The 7,696-nt window shown below is 46.1% G+C and overlaps 1 non-coding gene across 1 annotated transcript; it reads right to left on the bottom strand.

Annotated features, from left to right (window-relative positions):
- Window positions 1–753: 753 nt before the first annotated feature.
- On the bottom strand, window positions 754–835 carry trnas-gcu (transfer RNA serine (anticodon GCU)). The gene has a single exon. It is a non-coding gene; the product is annotated as a tRNA-Ser (tRNA).
- Between the last annotated feature and the right edge of the window lie 6,861 nt (window positions 836–7,696).

Below are 7,696 nucleotides of genomic sequence, written 5' to 3'. Positions count from 1 at the left end.
CAATGAAGTATTTTTTGAAACTATACAATTGCTCAACTTTTGAACTGTTTGTTCAACGACGTCAGAAATTCCCACATGGGAATGGGGAATAAATGCTGCAGCTGCGGCTCTGTGGCGCAAAGAATGACATGTTGGACTTCTCATCATTGTCTGGTGAGATATTCAAAGGTTGTGGGTCAGAATCTCATCGGAGTCGGCTTTTTAGATAAAGTTTGTAGAAATAAGGAACTGGTGTATCAATGTTCTCAGAGAAGTGAAACTGCCGCCTCGAACTTCATAGAATCCCCACAGTGCAGAAGAAGGACATTCGGCCCATCGAGCTGCACAACAATCCGACGCAGGCCGCATCCCCAGAACCCCACATATTTACCGTGCTACAGTCGCACCTCACAATTTAGGGCAATTTAGTATGGCCAATCCAGCTAATACAGCACGAATTTTAAAGACTGACCTGCCGATTCCGGAAAGACAAAATCTGCCACTCGGGCCGCAAATGAAACTGGAGTCTACTTTGAGGCCTCTGAAACCACATGTTCTCGTGGTGCCAATCTCCCGCCCAAAGCTGGGGTCCTGATTTGAATCGATTGCCAGATCGAGTTTCTCATTGGATTAGGAATCTGGAATATGGATTTGAGTTGGAATATCCACCCATCAAGATTGTCCAACTCTGTGTCCAAACTTCATCTTGGTTCCGTGAATCTCAAAACACCAACGAATCATCAGTTCACACTCAATAAAGAGAAAATGCACAACCGACGAGGATGGGATTCGAACCCACGCGTGCAGAGCACAATGGATTAGCAGACCATCGCCTTAACCACTCGGCCACCTCGTCACGCAATGGCTACTTTTCTAATCACCTCCTGTGATTTTAACACATGGAACAAAGAACACATTTCTCCTGTAGGATAATTTTGTGTTTCTACCTTCTCGTTAATTTTGGTTCGCTGTTACTCTTTCATTCGATGTAAATCCCGAGCAAGAAAAGAGGGAGTCAATTCCCTGTTTGAGTTTTGAATTCACCGAACATAACCCAGATGGAAAAGAGCAGTCAAAGCTGTGAGCTTGTGGCGCAACGGTGGCGCAACGGTAGCGCGTCTGACTCCAGATCAGAAGCTTGCGTCAGGCTCATGGGGAATGACAGATCTCGAAACTATGGGAGGAGTTACATTTTATGAATACTTCCGGTTCGCATGCTCAGTACTTTTATATTTGAACAATGTGTCAGGGATGTGATTCGTGCATTGCTTGTAAAGTTAAAGCAAGGTTCACAGTCCCAAGTGTTTCTCGGGGTCATCAAAGGGGATAGATAACTGGTGGTGATTTAACCGAAGGAGTCGCACATCAGGCGAGGAGCAAGGCTGAGAAGCCGGGGCCTCCATGAACAATCTCAATCGATACAAGAATTGATCCCGAGCTTTTAGCTGAAAAAGCTGTCCAGCCAACTGAGGCAAAGAGTAAGGATAACGAGACTGGTAACTTCAGTTATCACAATCTGTTTTCGACCAGGTGGTTGAGAAAATTGGGCAGCAGCCGAATGTTTCATTTGACGTGAGGGAGTGAGAATATGACAGCAAGAGAATGGTTTCAATGCAGCGACCTCTGGATTATAGGCCCAGCAGGCTTCCGCGATACCACTCTGCTCCGGAATGTTTTCCGGTTCCTGCCAAATCCTGGTGCGCTGGAGAGAGAGGAAGCTGTTCATTGCATTTTTATTTCAAACAAGACCCGCGTTTTGGGAAGCTCACCCTGGCTGGACAATAACATGTAACTCTTCTCTCTTTTGTGGAACGGGATCTGCCGATGACAGATCTTCACTGTGGTTGTGTCAAATTCTTCCCTGTTGTGTAAATATGTGTTCCCGGTTGTGTATATCATAGAATCCCTACAGTGCAGAAGGAGGCCATTCGGCCCATCGAGTCTGCACCGACCACAATCCCACCCAGGCCCTACCCCCACATATTTTACCCACTAATCCCTCTAACCTACACATCCCAGGACTCTAAGGGGCAATCGTTTAACCTGGCCAATCAACCTAACCCGCACATCTTTGGACTGTGGGAGGAAACCGGAGCACCCGGAGGAAACCCACGCAGACACGAGGAGAATGTGCAAACTCCACACAGACATTGACCCGAGCCGGGAATCGAACCCGGGACCCTGGAGCTGTGAAGCAGCAGTGCTAACCACTGTGCTACCGTGCCGCCCATATGATCCGTCTTGAGCAGAAGTTTTCTCTCAAGAATATGATCCGTCTTGAGCAGAAGTTTTCTCTGTTCTGTAAAGGTGTTTCCTGTTGTGTGACATGTTTTCAGTTGTTCTATATGTTGTCTGTGGAAAACAATCGACGGAAATTACAAGGCCACCATTGCAGAGACTTGCTTTCAATTCCAGACTTCGATTGGCTGAATGGCCTACTCCTGTTGCTGTTTTCTATCCATGTTTCTATGTATTAAATCAGTGAATTTAAATTTCACCAGCTGCCGCGTTGGGATTTACTCCGTGTCCCCAAAGATTAGTGCGGGTTTCTGGATTACCAGCCCAGCGACATAACCTTTCATCCCTGTAAACAAAAACAGTTCATTTAGATAATGATTCAACCTCTTCCGAGGAGATGAGAATTCCCTCCACAGAATTTAATGAAACCGATCGAAACAAAGCATTTTATTCTCGTTGAGAACATCAATAATTTATCCAGAACAAACAGATATTGTGGAATTGTTCGGAGGTAAAATTATTAGCATGAGTGGGAATTTTATTGACAAAATAACAAGGAAATGTATTGTGAGAAACAGACCTGCAGTGTTTGAATAAAAAAGTGGACTTCATATGACGCGAAAAAACTCGGTTCCCAGGAAGTTCCACCAGATTTCGCTTTAAGGCGGCCGCGGCAAGACTCGAACATGAAAACTTCTGATATCATAGAACATACATAGAACATAGAACATAGAAAGCCACAGCACAAACAGGCCCTTCGGCCCACAAGTTGCGCCGATCACATCCCCACCTCTAGGCCTATCTATAGCCCTCAATCCCATTAAATCCCATGTACTCATCCAGAAGTCTCTTAAAAGACCCCAACGAGTTTGCCTCCACCACCACCGACGTCAGCCGATTCCACTCACCCACCACCCTCTGAGTGAAAAACTTACCCCTGACATCCCCCCTGTACCTACCCCCCAGCACCTTAAACCTGTGTCCTCTCGTAGCAACCATTTCAGCCCTTGGAAATAGCCTCTGAGAGTCCACCCTATCCAGACCCCTCAACATCTTGTAAACCTCTATCAGGTCACCTCTCATCCTTCGTCTCTCCAGGGAGAAGAGACCAAGCTCCCTCAACCTATCCTCATAAGGCATGCCCCCCAATCCAGGCAACATCCTTGTAAATCTCCTCTGCACCCTTTCAATGGCTTCAACATCTTTCCTGTAATGAGGTGACCAGAACTGCGCGCAGTACTCCAAGTGGGGTCTAACCAGGGTCCTATAAAGCTGCAGCATTATCTCCCGACTCCTAAACCCAATCCCTCGATTAATGAAGGCTAGTACGCCATACGCCTTCTTGACCGCATCCTCCACCTGCGAGGCCGATTTAAGAGTCCTATGGACCCGGACCCCAAGGTCCTTCTGATCCTCTACACTGCTAAGAATGGTACCCTTCATTTTATACTGCTGCTCCATCCCATTGGATCTGCCAAAATGGATCACCACACACTTATCCGGGTTGAAGTCCATCTGCCACTTCTCCGCCCAGTCTTGCATTCTATCTATGTCTCGCTGCAACTTCTGACATCCCTCCAAACTATCCACAACACCACCTACCTTGGTGTCGTCAGCAAACTTACCAACCCATCCCTCCACTTCCTCATCCAGGTCATTTATGAAAATGACAAACAGCAAGGGTCCCAGAACAGATCCCTGGGGCACTCCACTGGTCACTGACCTCCATGCAGAGAAAGACCCCTCCACAGCCACTCTCTGCCTTCTGCAGGCAAGCCAGTTCTGGATCCACAAGGCAACAGCCCCTTGGATCCCATGCCCTCTCACTTTCTCAAGAAGTCTTGCATGGGGGACCTTATCGGAAGAAATACCAAAGTCAGGCCCTGCGGTCAGCTCACGTACGCCTCAGCTGACGTGAGCACCATGTGAATAAATCATAGATATCCTCCAGTGCAGAAGGAGGCCATTCGGCCCATCGAGTCTGCACCGACCACAATCCCACCCACGCCCTACCCCCACATATTTACCCGCTAATTCCTCGAACCTACGCATCCCAGGACTCTAAGGGACAATTTTTAACCTGGCCAATCAACCTAACCCGCACATCTTTGGACTGTGGGAGGAAACCGGAGCACCCGGAGGAAACCCACGCAGACACGAGAAGAATATGCAAACTCCACACAGACAGTGACCCGAGCCGGGAATCGAACCCGGGACCCTGGCGCTGTGAAGCAGCAGTGCTAACCACTGTGCTACCGTGCCGCCAATATCGTGACAATATTATTTTTCATTCCATTGTAAGATGATCCACAGATTCCCAGATCCCCGAAAATACAAGGGAAAGCTCCAGCAACGTACGTAATACTTTTCGACGTCGAAAAAGCCTTTTACCCTGTGAGTCGTGAAGAATCGTGGAGCGTCAGGAATGGAGCATGAGTGTATGATTATAAGAGCAGCAAGGCAATGTTGGAGCGGCACAAAACATTGGTGAGGCCACAGTTTAAGTACTGATTGCAGTTCTGGTCTAATCACGATAGGAAGGATACGATCGTACTGTAGAGGGTACTAATGCCATTCACCCGGATGTTAACTGGAAGGGAGATTTCATAGGCTCGGGTTGTTTTCTTTAGAGCAGAGAAGGCTGAGGGGAGACTTGATTGAGGTGTATAAGATTATGAAGGTTATGGACATTTTGGATAGGAAGCAGATGTTCTTCTCAGTTTCAGGATTGATAACAAGGGGCAGAATTGTAAGGTGAGGGGCAGGAAGTTTAGAAGGGATTTGAGGGAAACATTTTTTTTTCATCCAATGCTTGGTGAGAGTCTTGGATTGCAATCCCTGGGAAGGTAGTAGAGGCGGGAAAATGTCACTAAGTTTACAAAGCATGTGGATGAACACTTGAAATGTCATAACGTTCAGGACCATGGGCCCAGTGCTGGAGGGTAGGATTGGTGCAGATTTCATGTAGGATTGTCGGTGCAGATTTGATGAGCTGAGGCGCCTCTTCTGTACTGCATGACTCTCTCGCCATTATCCTCAGACTTGTCTGCTCACTGACATGTGTCAACATCCTCTGCCTACTCCACAATCACATGCAGTCAGTGACCCTCACCAAGTGAAACAACACAAACCCCGTTCAGTGAAGTCTGCAACCAAACAAGATTGTGACATTGCCCCAATTCTCTTTTCCATTTTCCTCACTGCAATACTGCACCTGTCACCCAGCAACTTACTCTGGAGATTACCAAAGGAAGGACAGGAAATTGTTCAACCTGCACCCTCTTCATTTGAAAGACACAATTTCTCTTCAGTCATTGAGTTCTAGGCTGCAGGGAAAGCTTGAGTGGTTGTTAACTCAGAAACATAGCCTCAGCTCACTGAGCGTTCCTTCTGAGAAGCAGATAGGACTTGGTCGGTAACATTCAGAAAACTAAAGATCATTTCCAACATCCCTGATTCAGAAACACACACAGAAACAGCTCCACAAAGAACTAACTGAAGGATTGCAGATTAATAGGAAAAATCAAACCCCTCCCAGCTTCACACAGAACACTGACCATCGGAACACACAGGTCCTTTCAAACATTGTCTGAGCATTGAGTTACAGGTATCTCCTCCTGCCTGTCTGCATTCGCTGATGGAACTTGTTTTTTCAAATAATTGCTGAAATTGCCAACTCGTCTTTCTCATAGGATTAGAAAGATGGGTATATTGAATGGTGCTCTACTATTCACTCCTCAAGCATATCAAACGCTGTGTCCAAACTTCACCTCCTGTGACTGTGTGGCCAAATTCCTCTCCAGCTCGATTTTCAAGTCTCTGTCTCTGTTAGTCATTAGTACTGTGTGAGAGTGTCAGTGACATTCTGATCTTGAGTGAGTGAGCGAGTCTTGAGTGAGGATACATTTTCAGTGGAGCTATAGGTGAATGTTAGATTTATTCCCTTTCTGCCATTTTCTGGTACATTGTGTCTGAGATATATTTCATCCAAATGTTTCATTTCCTCCAGTCTGGTCAATGAAGAATCTCGCTCTGAACCACTCGTCTTCGCACAGCCGCCCATTCCATGTGTCCAGTTGGAAAGCTTTCTGAAGGAACATGCTGTCTGACAGAGCGCCGACGATAATCCTCCACTGTCTGATCTAAAGCTACAACAGGAGCTGCTCCTTTCATCTGTGATAAACGTGTTGGTCTTTACGTTCAGTGGTGTAGATTCACATCATCCTTCTTTCGAGCTGTCTGTCACAAAGATTCTGGAAAATCTAATGAGCAGGTACCCGCTGATGTAAATGTCCAGTTTGCAATCTGCCCGAGGAGTGAGCAGACTGACTCTGGTCAACATTTTGGAACGATTTGAATTTTCTGCTGAATGGTTGTTCTGAGAATGTGATGAGTTTATTTCTGTGAAGTTGCTCTGATGGGAAAGTGGGGAGTGATTGGAGTTGCCTTTAACAGAATGAAGCTCGGGCCGGCAGTTCACTTTTCAGAGAACATTGAAAAACCTGTTCCTACTTTTTCAAACTTTGTGTAAAGGAAGACCTGCTGGGATTCGAACACACAGCCTTTGAATCTCTTATCAGACAACAATTCGAAGTTCAACATGCCAGCCGTTGCACCTTAGAGCCACACCTCCAGCATTTATTTCACATCCCATTTCCCATATGGGAATTTCTGACATTGTTGAACAAACAGTTCAAAAATTCAGCAATTGGACAGTGACGACATTTCAAAAAACCTTACTGTCAGTAAAATGGTTTGGGAGGTCCTCAGGTTGTGAAAAGAGCTACAGAAATTTCAGTTGAACTCGTGGAAGATTGTACGTCAGAGTATGTGGGGAAGTTGGTGGAATGGGAGAACATGTGGCATTTGAAGAATGAAGTGATTCATTTTGGTGGGAACAACAGGAAAACAAAGATGAAAATGGAATTCAAAACAGTTTGTGCGGAGAGTGTATATCCATTACCAAGTGTGTCACGGTGGTCGACTGGTCTAAGGCGCTGTAATCAGGTCGCAGTTTTCTCTGGAGGCGTGCGTTCAAATCCCTTTCCTGAGATTGTCTGTTTTTACCCTTGACGAGACACCATCCAACCCACGATCTCTTTCACTTGGATGCCCAAGGGCAGCAGTTGCAGTAAAACAACGGCCATCTGCAAGTTCTACTTCAAGCCCACCCTGACAGGAAATATCTCCCGTTTCGGTGGCTGGCTCGCAGTCCTGGAATTCCTTCCCGAACAGCAAACTGTATGTCCATACATTACATGGAGTGCACTGGCGGAAGAGTGAGCCGACCACCAAATTATTGGTTATATTCCAAATTAATTGTCTTTACATCAAACGATTGTAACTTTCAGTCTTTCCGCAGTGTTTTATTTGCAATGTGTGGAAACAAGTTGGATGTGATGTTGAAGTGTTTCACATCAGTTCATTCATAACAACCCTAGAGCTGCTGTGATGGAAATGGAATTTACTGACAGAAACT

This window comes from Mustelus asterias, unplaced genomic scaffold (genome assembly GCF_964213995.1).
Source record: "Mustelus asterias unplaced genomic scaffold, sMusAst1.hap1.1 HAP1_SCAFFOLD_124, whole genome shotgun sequence".
NCBI classification, from domain to species: domain Eukaryota; kingdom Metazoa; phylum Chordata; class Chondrichthyes; order Carcharhiniformes; family Triakidae; genus Mustelus; species Mustelus asterias.
This window is presented reverse-complemented; position numbering and strand designations above follow the sequence as displayed.